Source organism: Heteronotia binoei, chromosome 1 (assembly GCF_032191835.1).
Source record: "Heteronotia binoei isolate CCM8104 ecotype False Entrance Well chromosome 1, APGP_CSIRO_Hbin_v1, whole genome shotgun sequence".
Taxonomy (NCBI): Eukaryota; Metazoa; Chordata; class Lepidosauria; order Squamata; family Gekkonidae; genus Heteronotia; species Heteronotia binoei.
In genome coordinates this window covers 92,300,448-92,321,298 of record NC_083223.1, presented here as the reverse complement: position 1 = coordinate 92,321,298, position 20,851 = coordinate 92,300,448, and the positions used below count along the sequence as shown (strand labels likewise).

The following is a 20,851-nucleotide window of genomic DNA, read 5'->3' as shown; positions in this document are numbered from 1 at the left end:
TGTCTTAGTCTTGCTGTGTTTTTTCTTCTTTTTGTAGAACATAAGTCAAAAAGCATGTGAAAAGCTTTCTGTTGCTTAGAGTTAACTTGCTTTTCCTGCAGTTCTTACTAAAGGGGTAGTTTTCTAAGAGAATTTCTTTTCCACTAAGATTCAAAATTTTATTGCAACTGCTTTAATAGAAACATCAAAAATTGTCCAATGTATGAAGCTGGTAGTGGGGGAAAGTGACTAGGTAGTGTTTTTTTATTTCCAGGCAATTAACCGTTCCTCCCCCCGCCCCAAAAAAGGTTGTTTTCCTGCATTTGTTAATTATCTCTCTTTTTTGCCATTTAGGAAGGACAAAAGAGGTGCTTCTTAGCTTCCAGCAAAATAGATACTTGTTTGACACTTGGTGTTTCCCCTTGAAGTTAGGTTCCCTCTAGGGCTACCAGCTTCAGGTTGGGAAATACCTGGAAATTTTGGGACTAGAGCCTGAGGAGTGGGAGTCCGGGAAGGGAGAGATTTCAGTAGTGTATAAAGCCATAGAGTCTAATTTCCAAAGCAGGCATTTTCTCTAGGTGAACCAATTTCTTTCATCTGGAAGTCAGTTGTAATAGCAGGAGATCTCCAACTGCCACCTGGAGGTTGGCAACCCTAGTCTCTTCCTTTACCAGCATTATCTGTGTTGGGTAGAGAAGATCTGTATGTCAGTTCAGTAAATTGTCAGGGAAGATATTTTTGAAAAATGAAACATACATACTGTGAAGATTTATAGTTAGCTGATAAGTCATGAGGTAGGCAGAAATTAATTGAAAGCCAAATGTGGCACTTCCTACTTACAAATCCTGGTTTTCTTTACAGTGATATTCTCCGACTAGTTTATGTGAGCATTCCTCTGCCATAAGTAAACTCTCATTCAAACCAAGCCAAATGAGGTCCAACGCTATAGTAGTTCAAGTCAGAGAGCTCCATCTTCTGGATAGCTTGGAGCTGACTCAACAATGATATCCTTACTGATACTCTCTTTCTTCTCCATAATCTGTATGAACCCAGTTTATGTATGTTGGTACTTGTTACAGCAGAATAATTAAACATGAGGTTGATGTTTTTGGTGGTATCCTTGTGCCATGGGCAGGTGCCCTGAGCAGCTGCTGGCGCTGTGCCGATATGTGCTATGGAGAAGAGGGGAGGGCACTAAGCCCAGATGTTCTGAAGAGAGAGGGACGGGAGAGGCAGAGAAGTGGTAGAGTGGACTGGCAGGAGAGTGGTGCTCAGTGCAAGCCCAGGACTCAGCAAGCAGCCTTCAGGCACCTCCATGGGCCCAGCTGTGCTGCTGAGCTGTGCCCCAGCCCAGGAGGAGAAGCCCCTCCCTCTCTCCCAGCTGGCTGGCTTACACAGACGAAAAGTGGTGGAGGTAGCGAGTGCAAAAAAGTGGCATGAGGAGCAAGTGCAGCAAAAGAGAGAGTGTGCTCCTGCCGAAGCTGGCTTTGTATTCTGCGGCAGAAAGCAGGGGTGAGGGTGAAGGGATCTCCCCCCACCAGGGCCCCACTGTAGTTATGAGCCTGAGTGCTGGTGGAAGATAATAATAGAATTGGGGGGACAGTTCTCCATAGGGAGGGACTTCTGTAATTTTGGTACCATGACCAAAAAGGCTCTTTCTTGAGATACCATCAGTCCAGGCAATGGTGAGGACACCCAAAGAAGGACATCCTGTAGATGACTGCAGTGATCTGCAGTTCATATGGAAGTAGGCATTCCTTAAGGTATTGTTGGTCCCAGGCTGTATAGTGCTTTAAAGGTCACTGTGAGCACCTTGAATTGTTCCCAGTAGCAAACTGAAGGCAAGTGTAAGTGGAATAAGACAGGGGTTCCTATGACCATTCAGCATTCTGGTTGCCATATTCTCAACCAACTGTATCTTCCAAGTACTCTTCTAGCGCAACCATCTGTATCATGCATGGCAGTAACATAATTTAGGTGTTACCAGGATGAAACGTTATCACAGTGGCAAGATCTTTTTTGCCCAGGAAAGGCTGCAGCTGTCTTATCAGCTGAAGCTGGTGAAAAGCATGCCTGCCCAACTGCTGCCTTCTGCTTATACAACAGGAGGTCTGGGCCCAGAAGCACTCCATGATCCTTTAGGGGAGCAGTGGAACCTCATTCAGTCTTTCTACCCATCAGTAGTATCTCCATTTTGTCAGGATGAAATTTATGCTTATTGAGCCTCATCCTTCCTCAACTGAACCGCTTCCTGTTTCCCACATTCTCCCTGGTATCTGTTGAAAGTGCAAGACAGAAGTGAGTATAATCAGGGATCATTTTGTAGAACAATAGGTGGTGGAGCTCATTAGCATATTCCACCCCACCACCAGCCAAAAGCAACCCAATGCAAGAAAGAAGAGCCACGGGCAAGTGAGGCCAGCTTGGGCTGGCTAGAGATCCAGACAGCCCAAGCAGGCCTTGCTCACCTGGGGCTCTCCTTGGCCACTCCCCACCCCACAGTCAAAAGGCCAGCAAGCCACCTGCCACCCAAAATCACATAAGAAGTGGAGAAACGGTAGTGCGGACTTCTCTAGGGATTAACGAGGGCTGCTGGGAGTGTGGCAAAGCTCCTGGTGGCTGGCTGGCTGCCCGCTCTCTTAATCCAGGGATTGTTATGCAGCTGCGCCTACTACTCTATGAACAAGGTAGGTGGGGAGAAAGAGGAGGAACCCTCAAAAAGGTTCAGGAGCTGTACTCCTGTGAGCTCCTGCTGAATTCAAGGCCTGAGTATCATCTACATATTAGTTACAACCCAGCTCAAATTTACAGGTATCCTCTCCTCAATAATTGAATGTAGATGCCAGAAAGCATTGGGGTGTGTGTGTGTGTATTTATTTTAGCCTTCTGTGGGATAACTGAAGATTCCCATTTTGCAATTATCTGTTTCTGACCCACTTCTTAAATATATATGTTTTGTTCTCCTGTTAGTTACTGTTTACCTGTCTACAAAGGAAAGTGAGATACAAATTCTGAAATAAAATAAAAATATGTGTAATGTATGATACTTCATACACTCCCTAACATGCTCAGACTGAGTCTATGTGCATCTTTATTTCTCAGTATTTTGTAATTATTTCATAATTATGGTTTTTGCAGTGTTGCTGAAGCAAGAGCTGCTGTTAAGTATGTCTCACATTGGCTACTGTGCACATTATAATATGTTTTATAGACATACATTTCAGGAATGGATCACAGTGATAATGCTGAGTAGCGTATACTGGGCTAATTATTACATTTTAGTTTTGACCTGCTTGCAACTTCTTCTAATTTCACACATGGATGTTTCCTGATATACAAACTGCAGAGCATGAACTCCCAATTTGAGTGTAATGGTGTTAAGGCATATTTTGATGCAAGAGGAGTCTGGTTGTTCATATTCTGGGGCAGTGTATTCAGAATCACTCAGCTAGAATTGGTTCTTGTCAACAAGACAGTTTAGGTTTTTTAATGACTTTCCATTTAGCATTAGGAATAGTCTGAAGAAAGATTGAAACACAGAAATTCACCAACATGTTTTGTTGCTTGTTTTGCCGTATCTTAGCGATATCAGTTATATAGTTTCATGATTTCTTTTTCAGTACATGATGTATAATCTCTCCACCCAGATGCAGATTTTTGGGTGGCAGTATTTGCAACTAAGCAACCAATAAAATGTGTAGGCCATTTCTCTAGACCAAACTCTGTTCCTTCTGTTGTTTGACACAAGTGGCCTGTAAGACTGGTAGCAGCTTCTAGTAAAACTGCAGTGTTATTGAGAATGCAGCTCAGATGCCATTGTTGATACATAGTATCTATATTTCTCTCTCTCGGCTTGACTTCGCGAACGAAGATTTAAGAAAGGTGCAGTAGTCCACATCTGCTGCAGGCTCGCTGGTGGCTGACAAGACCAATGCAGGATAGGCAGGTCTGGCCACAGTGGCTGCAGGGAAAAGTCTGATTTGGGGTTGGTGCTGTAGCAGTACGATTCTTCCTCAATCTCCTTTTGTCCTCAAGACCAGCTATGCATGCATTCTCAAAGGAAGAGACAGCCTGGTGGATGGTGTGCCTCCATGCTTTGCGATCTGAGGCTAGGTCAGACCACTGGTGATGGTTAATGCAACAGGTACCAAGGGATTTCTTCAAGGAGTCCTTGAACCTCTTCTTTGGTGCCCCTCTATTTCAATGGCCGGTGGAAAGTTCGCCATACAGAGCAATCTTAGGAAGGCGGTGGTTCTCCATCCTGGAGATATGCCCTGCCCAGCGCAGCTGCGTCTTCAACAGCAATGCCTCGATGCTTGTAACCTCCGCCCGCTTGAGGACTTCAATGTTGGTCACAAAGTCACTCCAGTGGATGTTGAGGATGGTGCGAAGGCAGCGCTGATGAAAGCGCTCAAGGAGTCGCAGATGATGACGGTATAATACCCATGATTCGGAGCCGTAGATGAGGGTTGTCATCACAACCGCTTTGTAAACATTGATCTTTGTGCCTTTTTTCAGATGCTTGTTGCTCCACACTCTTTTATGCAGTTGGCCAAATGCATGGTTTGCCTTTGCCAGTCTATTGTCAATCTCCTTGTCGATCTTGGCGTCTGAGGAGATGGTGCACCCCAGGTAGCTGAACTGCTGGACTGTCTTCAAAACTGATTCACCCACAGTCATACAAGGAGGGTGATAATCTTCCTGGGGTGCAGGCTGGTGGAGAACTTCTGTCTTCTTCAGACTAACTACTAGGCCGAATAGCTTGGCAGCTTCTGCAAAGCAGGACGTCATATGCTGCAGAGCTGATACCGAGTGGGAGACAAGTGCAGCATCATCAGTAAACAGTAGCTCACGGATAAGTTTTTCCATTGTCTTGGAATGAGCCTTTAGTCGCTTCAGGTTGAACAGGCTGCCATCGGTGCGATAGCGGATATAGACACCATCGTCATCATCTAAATCTACTGCGGCTCTTTGAAGCATCATGCTAAAGAAGATCGTAAAGAGAGTTGGCGTGAGAACACAGCCTTGCTTTACACCTGTGCCTATTGGGAAGGGCTCCGAGAAATCATAGCAGTGTCTAACTTGGCTTTGCTGGTCTTCATGTAGCTGGATGACCATACTGAGGAACCTTGGGGGACATCCTAAACGTTCCAAGATTTGCCACAGGCCGTTCCTGCTAACGGTATCAAAAGCTTTGGTAAGGTCGACAAAAGTCACATATAGACCCTTGTTCTGTTCCCTGCATTTCTCTTGGAGCCGCCTGAGAACAAATACCATGTCGGTGGTGCTCCTGTTAACTCTGAAGCCACACTGGCTCTCTGGGAGGAATTCTTCTGCAATGGTGGGCACCAGTCTGTTCAGGAGTATTCTAGCAAGGATTTTGCCTGCGATGGAGAGCAGGGTTATCCCCCGGTAGTTGGAGCAATCTGACTTTTCCCCTTTGTTCTTATGTAGAGTAATGATGATTGCATCGCGAAAGTCCTGTGGTAGTTTGCCTTGTTCCCAGCAGGTGACAAGTACTTTGTGAAGTGTGCTAGGTACTACTATGCCCCCATGCTTCCAGATCTCTGGTGGGATTCCATCAACTCCCGCTGCCTTGCCACTTTTCAGTTGTTTGATGGCTTTAACAGTCTCTTCTAGGGTGGGGATCTCATCCAACTCTGTTTTCACTGGTTGAAGTGGGGTGAGGTGGATTGCTGAATCTCGAACTACGTGATTGGCACTGAAGAGAACCTGAAAATACTCTGACCACCGGTTCAGTATGGATGCCTTGTCTGTGAGGAGCATTTGTCCGTCTGCACTATGCAAGGGACTCTGAGCCTGATATTATGGACCATATACTGCCTTCAGGGCTTCGTAGAACCCTTTTAAATCACCAGTGTCTGCACACAGCTGGGTTCTCTCTGCAAGCTTGGTCCACCACTCATTCTGAATGTCTCGAAGCTTGCGCTACATACAGCGCAAAAGCTACATACAGCGCAAAAGGTTGCTTTTTTCCTGGGACAGGAGGTCTGAGCAAGATATGCTTAGTAGGCAGATCTATTTTTCGCCAGTAATTCTTGGATTTCTTGATTGTTCTCGTCAAACCAGTCCTTGTTCTTCCTGGTAGTTTTTAGGTGTTCCCAGAGTGCTTCTGGAGAAGGATCTGTGAGGCAATTGGGGTCCTCAATTCTTGTCTGGAGTTTTGTCTGGAAGGCAGCTCTAACTTCGGCTGACTGAAGGCTGCCAACCTGAAACTTCCTTCGGGGGATACCGCCTCTCCTGGGTGTAGATTTAAAGTGCAGACGGAGATTGCAGCGTACAAGACGATGATCCGTATGACATTCTGCACTGGGCATTACTCGGGTGTGTAAGACATCTCGAAGGTCTCTCTGGCGCACCAGAATGTAGTCAATAAGGTGCCAGTGCTTGGACCGTGGGTGCATCCAGGTTGTCTTTAGACTGTTCTTCTGCTGAAAGATAGTGTTGGTGATGGTGAGCTGGTGCTCCGTGCAGAATTCTAGCAGGAGGCGCCCGTTATCATTGCAGTTGCCAATGCCGTGTTTGTTAGAGAATTTTGCACGCAGCAGAAGACACTGAAGAAGAGGGACAGGCAAACACAGGAATTAATAGACAAGAGAAACAACTGTATTCAATGGTAGAATATATTACCAGGATAGTATCCAATATTCAGAGTCGTTGCCAGGCCAAGGTCATACACAGTAATCAGTACACACTTCAGTAGATAACAGTATACACCAGTAAGTATACACAGCACAATCCAAGCACAGTAGCATAGGATCCAACACCAGCAGTGTTTGCTGCCACCCAGACTGTGAGCCTCACAGTACCCACAGTCCTTACAGGCAGACAGAGCAGGTACACGTACCAATCATGCAAGCTCACCAGAGGTTGCATCAGCTCTGTGAGTCAGCACAAAGCCTAATTACAGGTGAGGTCATTTCACCTTACCTCAGTAACATGTAACAGCTGGGGCATGATGCAGCATGACTCAGCATGACATTGCAGAAACAACATTTACTATTACTAAGATGGAGTCAGTCAGCCATTTTAGGACTGAGTTCCAACAGTGTTTGCCAAGTACTCCTTTCCAGGCTTCCGAGTTTTTACCTACTCTGGCATTGAAGTCGCCAAGGATGATCACCTTGTCCTCTGTAGGGGTCTTCCGTACAAGGTTGCGTAGATCAGCATAGAACTTGTTCTTTTCTGCAGGATCTGCTTGAAGGGTTGGGGCATACACACTGAAGAGTGTTGCATGCTGCTTGTTTTGAAATGGGAGGCGCATGGACATGATGCGATCTGAGTGACCTGTTGGCAGGTTTTCAAGTTTGGAGGCAATGGAGTTCCTGACCATGAAGCCAACGCCAGAAAGGCGGCTCTCAGCCTTTGACTTACCCGACCAGTAGAGGGTATAGCCAGCACCACGTTCTTGAAGACTACCTTCCTTAGGGAAACGGACCTCACTGAGAGCTGCTATGTCGATATTCAACCTGAGAAGTTTGTGGGCAACTAGAGCAGAGCGTCGTTCAGAGCGACCACTGTCTACTGTGTCAAGCATGGTTCTGATGTTCCAACACGCAAGCTTTAGTCTTTGCACACTTTGTGAGGCAGGTGCATGCCTTTTCTTTGTTGTTATTTTTCGACCGCATGTAAGGATGCCCGTTAACCACGGCTAGCCAACTTGGGGGGGGAGGAGACTAGCTTTGTTTAGGCCACCTTTTCTAAGCCGCTCTCCATACGGAGCAAGCAGTGCTGTCCCTAAATAAGGATGCTTGATCATTCAGGGTGCTGCCAAAAAAGGCTTTCGTCTCCGGGTCAGCATCAGGCGACCAATACCCTGAACCGCCTACATGCAGGATCAGGACTGCGGCTTCCAGTGGCATCTTCCACCTGCCATTTCGCCCCTTGCCCATCGCTGCAGGACTTGGTATGTTGTGGATGTGGATACCCTTCAGGCCTGCGCAGAGGAATTTTTAGGTGAAGCGCAGTGTGCGCAGTACTGGCTCCACCCTTTCACCATGGGGTCATCTGCCATGGCCCAGTAAGCTGGGACGCCGGCAGCGAGTCCTCCAGGTGGTAGATGTTACATTAACGAGCTCTGTCTGCCCGGGCTTGATGTTAGAGTTTTCCTTCTCTTGGCTGGCGAGGTTGGTGAGCCCAGCCTGCCCATCCGGTTATACCGCCAGAAATTCGATCGCACCATGACATGGCAAACTCTGTGAAAACGGGGGGGGGGGGGGGGGAACCAGCGAGAAGGTGTTGCCATGGATGCAGTAATGTAGGAGAGGCCATTGCAGTGACCATCTGCCAGGCATAGCCAGACAGTGACCACGCAGCGTTCCCTGCACCGGGAAAGGAGAGGCGATGTATTGCGCATGCACTTTCCCTGGGGGGGCAGGACACCCGGAGGGAGGGCCCCCCCCAACTATCTATATTTAGTTTGCTCTTAACTGCAGTTTACAGTAATTTTAATGCTAGAAATTAGATTAATGTATTTCATATGAGATTGTAGATCACTTCTCATTATCAGTTTACACAATCTTTGATCTTTTTTTTTTCGTGTGCCACAAATATAAGCATATCAGCCCTGTTGTAACTACTATAAGACATTACACTGTGATTGAGACATGCAGGTCATTGGTGGGGAGAGCAGGGAAGGAAACATTTTGTTCATATTCTGTTCACTTATTATGTAGAATTGGTTAATAATTTGGATTTTATTGTATTCCAAAATGGTTTACTGATTTGCTTTTTTCTTGTCATCTGGAATACAGGGAGCAGGAGTAGGGAGGTCCAGCCTGAATTAGTACTGTAGTATATATTGGATTGCCAAAATGAATTTGACAGATACTGACTTCAGCTGTAAGGAAGTGGCATTAAAATTCAGTAGTATCTAGTTTCCTATTATTAATTGGGCTCATGAGCATTAAGTAGATAGGAATTTAATAAGCTTATTTACTGAAAGCAGTGCAGGCTGCACTTTATGGTTAGAAGTGCTATTGTAAACAATACTTTGCTAGAAAGCCTTTAAAAAGTTTTCTTTTTAAAGTTTTCTTCTAGTAAAGAGATCTAAGGTATTTTAAAGGGAAAGTACTGTTTTGATTCATTTAATGAGATTTCCTGTCAGCGAGTTTCCACTCTTATATTTGACATTTCCATTTAATGCTACCACTATATTCCTTTTGACATTTCTATTTAATGCTACCACTACATCTGGAGAAAGTAACTTGTCAAACCTTAAAGAGTAAAGAAGTTGTTGTAGTGTAAGCTTTTGAGAATCAGAGCCCACAGAAACATTAAGAGTTCATTTCTCTTTCTGTCTCTCTCTTTAAAGCCAGTTTCTCAGGTTCAGTAACTTGGTACTTCTGTTCTGATTTTCATAATATTCTTCCTTTCTTCACAAATATTCTGTGCCTGGTGGCATATTGACATTTTTCCAGAGTGTCATAAATTTTGCCATTCAGTTGTAGCTTGGGCCCAATTTTTGGAAGGGGGAGTAGGAATGTGTTGTTGCCATGGACACCCCTTATGTGGCATCTGGACCATGAAAGGATTCAGATGAGCAAGCCATTCTTGTCCTGTATTCTCAGCGAATAGGATGTCCAGCTGCTTTTTGAAATGGCCTGCTGCCAAAATACAGTGTTACACTGGCAGATTTAAATGTCAATCTATCCGAGTTGGGATTTAGTATTAAGCCACTTAAATAGTTCTGTACCACATAGTTGTTTTATGTTTTGATTATTTAAGAGGATGTGATACATCAATCTTGTTGATATTTTATTTATTTCTCAGATTTATATCCCACCCTCCCTGCCAAAGCAGGCTCAGGGCGGCTCACAACAGTCAAACTAAAACAATAAAACAGTAAATAAACAATTAAAGTTTTAACAATTAATTAATACTAATTAGATAATTTTAAAACAGTTTAAAATGATTTAAAACAATTTTGGTGCTAGTGTTGATTTCATTAAGTTCAGTGATGTTGGGCATCTACTTATACTATAATTCAGCTAAATGCAAGTCGAAATAGGACTGTTTTACAGGCCTTGAGGAACTGAGCAAGGTCCCGCAAGACCCTTACTTCTTCTGGAAGTTGGTTCCACCAATTGAGAAGGCTCTTTCTCTGGTAGCTTTCAGTCTCGCCTCCCTCGGCCCGGGAATTGACAATAAGTTCTGCGTTCAAGATCTGAGTACCCTCTGAGGAACATGTGGGGAGAGACGGTCCCTAAGGTAGACAGGTCCTTGGCCATATAGGGCTTTAAAGGTGATAACCAGCACCTTGTAACGAATCCGGAATACTATTGGCAGCCAGTGCAGTTCCCGCAGCCTTGGTTGTATGTGCTCCCGTATAGAGAGACCCAGTAACAGCCTGGCTGCTGCATTCTGCACCAACTGCAGTTTTCGGATATGAGACAAGGACAGCCCCATGTAGAGGGCATTGCAGTAGTCTAGTCTCGAGGTGACCATTGCATGAATCATAGTTGCTAGGTCACTGCACTCCAGGAAGGGGACCAACTATCGTACTCGCCTAAGGTGAAAGAAGGTGGATTTCGCAGTGGCTGCTATCTGGGCCTCCATTACCAATGTGGGCTTCAGCAGCACCCCCAAGCTTCTGACTTTGGGTGCCGATATCAATGGTGCCCCATCAAAAGCTGGTAGAGGGATTTCCCTTCGCAAACCGCCACGATTCAGGCAAAGTACCTCTGTCTTCATCGGATTCAGCTTCAGACGACTCAGCATAAGCCACCCTGTCATGGCTTGCAGTGCCAGGACTAAATTTTCTGGGGCAGAGGCTCGCTGGCCATTCATCAGTAGATAGAGCTGGGTGTCATTAGCATACTGATGGCAACCCAGCCCATATCTCCAGTCAATCTGGGCAAGGAGACGCATATAGATATTAAACAACATCGAGGAGAGCACTGCCCCCTAAGGCACCCCACAGTTAAGCAGATGTCTCTGGGACGATTGTCCCCTGACCGCCACCCTTTGTCCCCGACCGAAGAGAGAAGAGGAGAGTCATTGCAGGACCAACCCCTGAATCCCTGCGTCGGCAAGGCGGTGGACCAGCAACTGATAGTCAACCGTGTCGAACACTGCCGACAGGTCCAACAACATCAGCACTGCCGAACTGCCTCAATCCAGATGCTGCTGGAGATCATCCACCAGGGCGACCAGCACTGTCTCCGTCTCGTGACCTGGGCGAAAGTCAGATTGGTGTGGGTCTAGGATGGAAGCGTCCTCCAGAAAGCTCTGTAACTGCAGCGCTACTGCCCTCTCAATAATTTTACCCCAAAAGGGTAAATTCAATACAGGCCGGTAGTGTGCCAATTTGTCTGAGTCTTATGTTTGTTTTTTCAAGAGGTGGACTACTGGCTCTTTGAGGGGCCTTGGAAAGAGCCCCTTAGAGAGGGATCTATTTACAATATCGTATAGGATATCGAAGCTCCATCCGGCATGCTTTAATCAGCCAGGATGGGCAAGGGTCCAAATCACACATTGTTGGGTGCACAGTAGAGAGAATTCTGTCAACTTCCTCCAGGCTAAGTGTTGTAAAACTGTCTAAAGCTGATCCAGGACTTTCAGTTTCGGTGACTCGTCGTTAGGAGCGGCTCGGACCAGCGTGTCCAGAGCTGTTTAAATCTGTCAGTGGAGGGGTCTCCCCCGAGGGGAGACTCAACTCTGGGACCCAGGAAGGGTCCTGGAAGGCAAGCAGCTCGAGCGGTCGAATGGGGGTGTCAGCGGCGGCTGCCCCCCAATCTCAGTTCACTCCAAGCCTCGCTGTCCTGATCGCCAATTTTAAATGGAAGTTCACTGCCATGGGAGTTTACTGCCAGACTTCTTCTTAACTAAGTGATTCTGCATCAGTTGTACAAGCTGCGTCACTACTATGAAGGCTGTAAGTTTTTTCTTTTTAATACTGAATCCTGAGGCATTGTTTTTGATAAGCAGGAAACGTGGAGAGCTGGGGTTGAAGCGGAACTCAGACAGAGGCAAAAGCTGAGAAAGGGTGCGGGGCGGTGAAACTCTCTTTCTCCTTCAAGGCTTCTAAAAATTCCTGCCTAACCTGGTAATGTCTATAATCCCTGCATGAGAAATATGAATCACACCAATTTCTAAATATAGAAAAGACTTGATTGCTGAATTAAACTGATTTGTTCTAAACTTCTTTCTGGAGAAAGATTGGGCTTTGGGAAAGTTGCTTGCAAGTATATTTGGATGAGAAGGACAGCTGGTTTAAGAAATAATTTGAGGCTTATGTTGAAGTGCTCTGAACAAATTTATGTGAGCTCCAATTAGACATTTAAATCCTTGTGGGCTTTGTATACTGGATCATAAAATATAACCAGACTGTTGGTTGAAGGAAGAATACCTGTGCAAATTTTCGAAGTGGTGGATGTTATGGTCCTTTAAGTTTGGTCCTATTTTTTATATGGTTTGAATATTTTTGACCTTTTATTTTTATATTCATTTTTTCCACTTTTCCTTTTTTCCATATCATATTTGACATTTTTCTTATTATTGTTATTACTCTCTTGGGAATATCCGGCTTAATTTGTGCCGGTTTATCCTATTTTTTTTTTTTATTTTTTCTCTTGGGTTGTTCGTTTAAAATTTTTGATCTCACCTGTGGATTATAAATGGGGCATTCAACCCTGGATTACAACTTATAACCTGAAGCAGTTGGACGAGTTTGCTATGACTTGGATTTTATTTGAGCTATCATTGCTAGAAGAGACGTCACAGTGAACTGTTTCTGTTTCAGTGAGTTGAACTGTTTGGCTAGGTGGCACTAAGGATGTCGTGCTAAAAGGATTTTGTTTACTACTAGTCTTTTCATATACTTTACTTTTGTTTTTGTTTACTACTAGTCTTTTCATATACTTTCCAAGGAGCAAAGGTGATAGCGATTGGTGAACTAACAGAAACAATTGACATTCAAAAGGGTACAAGACAAAGTTGCCCGTTGTCACCACTCCTTTTTATCTTACGTTTAGAGATATTGACTAACCAGATAAGAGAAGATACAAGTATCAAGGGAGCGGTGGTAAATACAATACAATACAATTTGAGAGCCTTTGCAGATGACCTGGTTTTTATATTAGAGCAGCTAATAGATTCAATTGACTGTCTTATAAACAAGATCACTCAATTTGGTTACTGGTCAGGACTGAAGATCAATTACCATAAAACTAAATTTTTGACAAAGAATATGACGATAGAACAAATTCAATCTCTTCAACAAAAATCAGGGGTTTTGTATGAGGAAAGAATCAAATATTTAGGTGTACTTACCTCAAACAAATGTAGTAGTTTAAAAATGGACAATTATGGTAAACTACTCAAATTAAAAAAGACTTGGAAAAATGGTATGATTTGAATTTATCCTTAATGGGAAGAATACCCTCAATAAAGATGAATATCCTTCCAAGACTACTATTTCTATTTCAAACTATCCCAGTACTCTTAAATAGTGGGTTTTTAAGCTGAAGATACTGCAAGATTCCAAATTGAGAGCAGGTATGAGTCTTCCAGATTGGCAATTGTATTATAAAGCTTCTGTGCTATTGTGGGAAAGAGACTGGATACTATTGAATGATAAGAGACAATTGCTGTTAGAGGGACATGATCTTAATTTGGGCTGGCATGCATACTTATGGTATCAAAGACTTAAAGGACATTCCTATTTTAAGAATCATTGGTTTCGAAAGTCTTTGTATCACACATAGTTATGGCTAAAAATGTGAATTACGAGAAAATTCCAGTGGAAGCCTTTACTTATCCAAATATTCTAGAACCTAACCAGAGTTATAGATATGATGACCTGTTGGGAAAAGATAATCAACTGAAAACCGGAGAAGAGTTAGAAAGCATGGACATTAAAATGAGGTGGTGGTTGAGAATACAAGTTGAATCTAGGTATGCCAAAGACAAGAAGGTAGGCTTTAGCACAGACCAACACACATTTGATAAAATCCTTCTAGGTCCTCAAGAAAAGTTAATCTCCAAATTATATGCATACCTACTACAGATGAAGATGCAAGATGAAGTTGTAAACAATTGTATGGTCCAATGGGCGAAAAACTTGGGTCATAATATTATGTTAGAAGAATGGGAGAGATTGTGGAAATTCAATATTAAATTAAACAGTTTTAAGTAACCTTTAAAGAAAATTTTTATAAGATGTTTTACAGATGGTACATGACTCCACAGAAGTTGTGTAGATGTATACTAATATGTCTAACAAATGTTGGAAATGTGCTTAAACGGGTGGGTTCTTTTTATCATATGTGGTGGACATGTGGGGTGGGGGTGGGGGGTGGGCTCCCTCTGGGAATCCTACCCCCCCAGGGAAAGTGCATGCGCAATACATAGCCTCTCCTCTCCCGGTGTAGTGAACGCCGCGTGGTCACTGTCTGGCTATGCCTGGCAGATGGTCACTGCAATGGCCTCTCCTGCATTACTGCATCCGTAGCAACACCTTCTCGCTGGTCCCCCCCGTTTTCACAGAGTTTGCTACGTCATGGTGCGACCGAATGTCCGGCGGTATAACCGGATGGGCAGGCTGGGCCCACCAACCTCGCCAGCCTAAGAGAAGGAAAACTCTAACATCAAACCCGGGCAGATAGAGCTCGTTAATGTAACACCTACCACCTGGAGGACTCGCTGCCGGCGTCCCGGCTTACTTGGCCATGGCAGATGACCCCCAGGTGAAAGGGTGGAGCCAGTACCGCGCACACTGCGCTTCACCTAAAAAATTCCTCTGCGCAGGCCTGAAGGGCATATCCACACACACAACACACAACGCATCAAGTCCTGCAGCGATGGGCAAGGGGCGAAACGGCAGGTGGAAGATGCCACTGGAAGCCGCAGTCCCGATCCTGCATGTAGGCGGTTCAGGGTATTGGTCGCCTGATGCTAACCCGGAGACGAAAGCATTTTTCGGCAGCACCCTGAACGACCAAGCAGCCTTATCTAGGGACAGCACTGCTTGCTCCACACGGAGAGTGGCCTAGAAAAGGTGGCCTAAACAAAGCTCGTCTCCCCCACCCCAGTTGGCTAGCCGCGGTCAACGGGCATCCTTACTTGCGGTCGAAAAATAACAACAAAGAAGAGGCATGCACCTGCCTCACAAAGTGTGCAAAGACTAAAGCTTGCGTGTTGGAACATCAGAACCATGCTTGACACAGTAGGCAGTGGTCGCCCTGAACGACGCTCTGCTCCAGTTGCCCACGAACTTCTCAGGTTGAATATCGACATAGCAGCTCTCAGTGAGGTCCGTTTCCCTGAGGAAGGTAGTCTTCAAGAACACGGTGCTGGCTATACCCTCTACTGGTCGGGTAAGTCAAAGGCTGAGAGCCGCCTTTCTGGCATTGGCTTCATGGTCAGGAACTCCATTGCCTCCAAACTCGAAAACCTGCCAACAGGTCACTCAGATCGCATCATGTCCATGCGCCTCCCACTTCAAAACAAGCAGCATGCAACACTCTTCAGTGTGTATGCCCCAACCCTTCAAGCAGATCCTGCAGAAAAGAACAAGTTCTATGCTGATCTACACAACCTCGTACGGAAGACCCCTACAGAGGACAAGGTGATCATCCTTGGCGACTTCAATGCCAGAGTAGGTAAAGACTCGGAAGCCTGGAAAGAAGTACTTGGCAAACACGGCATTGGCAACTGCAATGACAACGGGCGCCTCCTACTAGAATTCTGCATGGAGCACCAGCTCACCATCACCAACACTATCTTCCAGCAAAAGAACAGTCTGAAGACAACCTGGATGCACCCACCGTCCAAGCATTGGCACCTTATCGACTACATTCTGGTGCGCCAGAGAGACCTTCGAGATGTCTTACACACCCGAGTAATGCCCAGCGCAGAATGTCATACGGATCATCGTCTTGTACGCTGCAATCTCCGTCTTCACTTTAAACCCACACCCAGGAGAGGAGGTATCCCTCGGAGGAAGCTTCAGGTTGGCAGCCTCCAGTCAGCCGAAGTTAAAGCTGCCTTCCAGGCAAAACTCCAGTCAAGAATTGAGGACCCCAGTTGCCCCACAGACCCTTCTCCAGAAGCACTCTGGGAACACCTTAAAACTACCGTCCTGCAGATCTCTGAAGAAGTCCTCGGGTTCTCCACAAGGAAGAACAAGGACTGGTTTGATGAGAACAATCAAGAGATCCAAGAATTACTGGCAAAAAAGAGATCTGCCTACCAAGCACATCTTGCTCAGCCCTCCTGTCCCAGGAAAAAAGCAACCTTTCGCGCTGCATGTAGCAACCTCCAGCGCAAGCTTCGAGACATTCAGAACGAGTGGTGGACCAAGCTTGCAGAGAGAACCCAGCTGTGTGCAGACACTGGTGATTTAAGAGGGTTCTACGAAGCCCTGAAGGCAGTATATGGTCCATCATATCAGGCTCAGAGTCCCTTGCATAGTGCAGACGGCCAAGTGCTCCTCACAGACAAGGCATCCATACTGAACCGGTGGTCGGAGTATTTTCAGGTTCTCTTCAGTGCCAACCGCGTAGTTCAAGATTCAGCAATCCACCTCACCCCACTTCAACCGGTGAAAACAGAGTTGGATGAGATCCCCACCCTAGAAGAGACTGTTAAAGCCATCAAGCAACTGAAAAGTGGCAAGGCAGCGGGAGTTGCTGGAATTCCACCAGAGATCTGGAAGCATGGGGGCACAGTACTACATAGCTCACTTCACAAAGTACTTGTCACCTGCTGGGAACAAGGCAAATTACCACAGGACTTTCGCGATGCAATCATCATCACCCTATACAAGAACAAAGGGGAAAAGTCAGACTGCTCCAACTACCGGGGGATAACCCTGCTCTCCATCGCAGGCAAAATCCTTGCCAGAATACTCCTGAACAGACTGGTGCCCACCATTGCAGAAGAACTCCTCCCAGAGAGCCAGTGCGGCTTCAGAGCTAACAGGAGCACCACCGACATGGTATTTGTTCTCAGGCAGCTCCAAGAGAAATGCAGGGAACAGAACAAGGCTCTGTATGTGACTTTTGTCGACCTTACCAAAGCTTTCGATACCGTTAGCAGGAAAGGCCTGTGGCAAATCTTGGAACGTTTAGGATGTCCCCCAAGGTTCCTCAGCATGATCATCCAGCTACACGAAGACCAGCGAGGCCAAGTCAGACACTGCAACGACCTCTCGGAGCCCTTCCCAATAGGCACAGGTGTAAAGCAAGGCTGCGTTCTCGCGCCAACTCTCTTTACGATCTTCTTTAGCATGATGCTTCAAAGAGCCGCAGTAGATCTAGATGATGACGATGGTGTATACATCCGCTATCGCACCGATGGCAGCCTGTTCAACCTGAGGCGACTAAAGGCACACTCCAAGACAATGGAAAAACTCATCCGAGAGCTACTGTTTGCTGATGATGCTGCACTCGTCTCCCACTCGGTATCAGCTCTGCAGCATATGACGTCCTGCTTTGCAGAGGCTGCCAAGCTATTCGGCCTAGAAGTTAGTCTGAAGAAGACAGAAGTTCTCCACCAGCCTGCACCCCAGGAAGATTATCACCCCCCCTGCATCACTGTGGGTGAATCAGTTCTGAAGACAGTCCAGCAGTTCAGCTACCTGGGGTGCATCATCTCCTCAGATGCCAAGATCAACAAGGAGATTGACAACAGGCTGGCAAAGGCAAACCGTGCATTTGGCCAACTGCACAAAAGAGTGTGGAGCAACAAGCATCTGAAAAAAGGCACAAAGATCAATGTTTACAAAGCGGTTGTGATGACAACCCTCATCTACGGCTCTGAATCGTGGGTTTTATACCGTCATTACCTGCGACTCCTCGAGCGCTTTCATCAGCGCTGCCTTCGCACCATCCTCAACATCCACTGGAGTGACTTTGTGACCAACACTGAAGTCCTCAAGCGAGCGGAGGTTACCAGCATTGAGGCACTGCTGTTGAAGACGCAGCTGCGCTGGGCAGGGCATATTTCTAGGATGGAAAACCACCGCCTTCCCAAGATTGCCCTGTATGGCGAACTCTCCACTGGTCATCGAATTAGAGGGGCACCAAAGAAGAGGTACAAGGACTCCTTGAAGAAATCCCTTAGCACCTGTCACATCAACCATCACCAGTGGTCTGACCTAGCCTCAGATCGCAAAGCATGGAGGCACACCATCCACCATGCTGTCTCTTCCTTTGAGAATGCACGCATAGCTGGTCTTGAGGACAAAAGGAGATTGAGGAAGAATCGCACTGCTACAGGACCAACCCTAAATCAGACTTTTCCCTGCAGCCGCTGTGGCCGGACCTGCCTGTCCCACATTGGTCTTGTCAGCCACCAGCGAGCCTGCAGCAAACGTGGACTATTGCACCCTTCTTAAATCTTCGTTCGCGAAACCAAGCCGAGAGAGAGAGAGAGGTGGACATGTGAGATGGTGAAGGACTATTAGAAAATGGTTCATGAATTACTACAGAAGATTATGTAGACACAGATTCAATTCAAACCAGAACTATTTTTATTGAATATATTTCCTGAGGACTACTCTAAAGAGATGAGACATTAGTTGGCACATATTAACACAGCAGTCAGGATTCTTCTGGCACAGAGATGGAAACTTCAGGGAATTCCCACGAGAATGGACTTGGTGGGAAAAATTCTGAAAACAGCAGAGTTGGACTACTTATCCCAGCTGTTGGCTGGGAAATCTAAGGAAGAAGCAAGAAAACATTGGTTGAAATTCTATGCTTGGTTAGATACTCAAGACTCTTAAGATTCTCTGGTGTGAACTTATATCTCCTTTTTCCTGTACTTTGTACTATAAGATTGCTTTTATTGGAAATGTCAAATTAAACAGGTATTTTAACAAGAAGATTTACAATACAAAATATCAAAATGCTGATGATGTAAAGCTAAGAGATAATAACGTGACAATTTATGTATTTTAAGAAAGTATAGTAGATGCAGACTTGTATTTTATGAAAGTGCTTTCTATGCAGATTAACACTGATGTGTAATTTAATTTCTTATCCCTTCTTTACCCCCTATCTCCAATTTTTAGAAACGAATAAAAACCTTTAAAATCTAAAGCTGATCCAGAAAACAGGCACGGAGCCTTGAGCTTGCATACTGTTTCAACTGTGGCAGGGAGGTCATGGCGGAGCGATGAGATCTTATCTGTGAAGAAGGATGCGAAAGCCTCACAGCCAATGTCCAATTCCATACAATTTGGTCTGCCTTGTGGCAGAGTTGTAAGAGTCCAAATAATACTAAATAATTGAGCCAGGCGTGAATTCGCAGATGCAATCTTGGCCTCAAAGTAAGCTTTCTTTGTGGCTTTAACTGCCATTTCATAGGACCTCATAAACTCTCCATAAGATTTTCTGGTCGCTTCATTTCGAGTATGTCGCCACTGCCTCTCTAACTGTCTGAGCTTCCGTTTCATCAGCCACAGTTCCATGTTATACCACGGTGCCAGCTTTGAACGAGGACACAGAGGGCGCCAGGGAGCGATCTCATGATGGCCATGGTGAGCTGGTCTTGCCAGGACTCAGCCAGGTCGAGAGAATCGCCAGGGGGCCAGGTATCCCGTAGTGCCCTCTGGAACTGTACTGGGTCCATTAGGTTCCGCAGGCGAACTAAAATACGCTCGTCACCTAAACGGGTTTGGGGTGGCACATCCATACGGGCTTTCAGGACATAGTGGTCTGACCATGGCACTGCATCTGCAGTAATTCGGTCCACTGTAACCCTTGATGCAAAGATCAAGTCCAGCATGTGCCCAGCCTGATGTGTGGGTGTTGTTACAAATTGAAAGAGTCCTAGCTTAGCCATGGATAACAATAGGTCCGTCGCCTGATTGGAGTTTGTGTCATCGGCATGGACATTGAAATCACCCAGGATTAAGAGCCTTGGGTGTTCCAATACCCAGCCTGTTGCAGCCTCCATCAGGGATGATAAAGTGCTAGCTGGTGCGTTAGGCAGTCGGTACACCAGCCAGATCGCCAAACCCTCTCCAACATCCCACTTCAGACCCGCACATTCAATGCTGTCAATCTCTGGAGTCGGGAGAGCCCAGAAGGAGTAAGCTTCCTGTATGAATAGGTCCACACCTCCCCCCCCACCCTCTAGTCTGTGACTGGTGAAAGACGGAGTACCCTGGGGGGGGGCTACTTGGGAGAGGCCTACCGTCTCCCTGTCACGCACCCAGGTCTCAGTCACGCATGCCAGGTCCATATCCTGTTCACACAGGAAATCCCGAAGAACTGAGGTATTATTATTTATGGACCTGGCATTTCATAACACCAGTGATGAAGGTGAGTAATTCAACATGACCCCACCATCTGTCACCATTGGGATGGGATGCAGTCTGGAAGGGGGCCAAGCACCTTCATGTCTCAGCCGGCTTCCCTTACATTTATGTCTGTTCCCACCGTCATACCTACCCCTCCACAAGGATACTGGGATCCCCAGGCTGGTCATCCCCCCACTGGTCTCCGCAGTCGCCTCAGACCAATATATAAGATGTTCTGCTACAATCCTGTATTCTAGTTTCTGATTTCTTCTGTCGCTGCCCTTGCTAACTAAGAACACCCTCCCCAGTCAATCTGTCAGCTCCTGCCAATTAACCTCCCGTAAATGGTTAATTAATTCTAAAACCCCTCTTAATTTCAATCCAATTAGCTAATAAATATTCAATTTACCCCTAATGGCTTATTAAATTCTAAGCCCCAGCCATCCACTAATTTATACTCCCCAACTTAATTAGCCAATATTAGCCAAGTTTCTCAATAGCTAATTAATTCAAATAACAATCCCAACCCAAGTTAATTCCTCTCCCCAGTTTCTCTCCCCAATTAATCAACCACTAATACAATAGGTTCAATTAATTTAG

The 20,851-nt window shown here is 45.7% G+C and overlaps 1 protein-coding gene across 2 annotated transcripts in view; it reads left to right on the top strand.

Annotated features, from left to right (window-relative positions):
* ASCC3 (activating signal cointegrator 1 complex subunit 3) overlaps window positions 1-20,851 on the top strand; it is a 407,532-nt gene that overhangs the window by 164,678 nt on the left and 222,003 nt on the right. The gene's annotated exons all lie outside the window — the stretch shown is intronic.